Genomic DNA, 944 nt, shown 5'->3' on the forward strand with positions numbered 1-944 from the left:
CGATAATGGTCATTGATAATCCGCAGTTAAATATTCCATCTCTGCAGTGCTGAGTATAGTAAGTACAATCCTCATTTTAGCAAAGAAATTACAGTCTTTTTTGATTTTACGATGTAAACTGTACTAAACCGATGTTAGCATTTTGACAGATTTGTGTTCCAGACAGTGTTTCCGCTATGTAAAGTACACGAGGAAAGTAATCGTTAATTAATCGCTAATCATGCGGTTTTAAATCTGAAAATTTAGTCCAAAAATTATAAGTATATATTACGACTTGATTTCAATCAAGAGAATAAAAAATAAATGCTAGAATTGAGAATTAAGATAAGTGCAGAAAAAAATCACCCTATCAGCAACAACAACAACGCCAAGAACAACTGTTCGACCAAAAACGATCTATATGGTCACTAACGTGCCCAAAAGTTTAAGCCGTGCTCATTCATTAGATCTATGATCTCTTGTATTTAAATATTTTACTCTGGTTGTTACTTTAGGGTTAAATAGACGCATCGTGATTTTCAATGTTTTTGCATTTATTTGTAACTCTTTTAAGTTTCATGCAATCTGTTATAATGATTAAACACTTTACATGTATTTCGATAACGCATGTATATTCCAATATACAATTAGTGGATCCTCCTTGACACTGTTCACTGTGAACCATTATCTCACTATGTATTAGATCAAACTGGTTTATTTAATATAATTTATCCTTATTCTATAAAGTTCATTAGAAACAGTTTACATTGTTTAATAAAAATTAGAAATATTGTTAATCTTTAGTTTGATTGTGATCAAATATTTAATGATTTCAAACATAATTCATGTACAGGTCGCTTGTACACGTTTGGTGGATGGAATGGTTCAAATGATTTAAATTCAATGGAAAGTTTTGATCCAAGAGAAGGAAAATGGGAATCACTGAAACCAATGAATGAGGAAAG

The sequence above is a fragment of the Ciona intestinalis genome, chromosome 12 (genome assembly GCF_000224145.3).
Source record: "Ciona intestinalis chromosome 12, KH, whole genome shotgun sequence".
Lineage (NCBI taxonomy): Eukaryota > Metazoa > Chordata > Ascidiacea > Phlebobranchia > Cionidae > Ciona > Ciona intestinalis.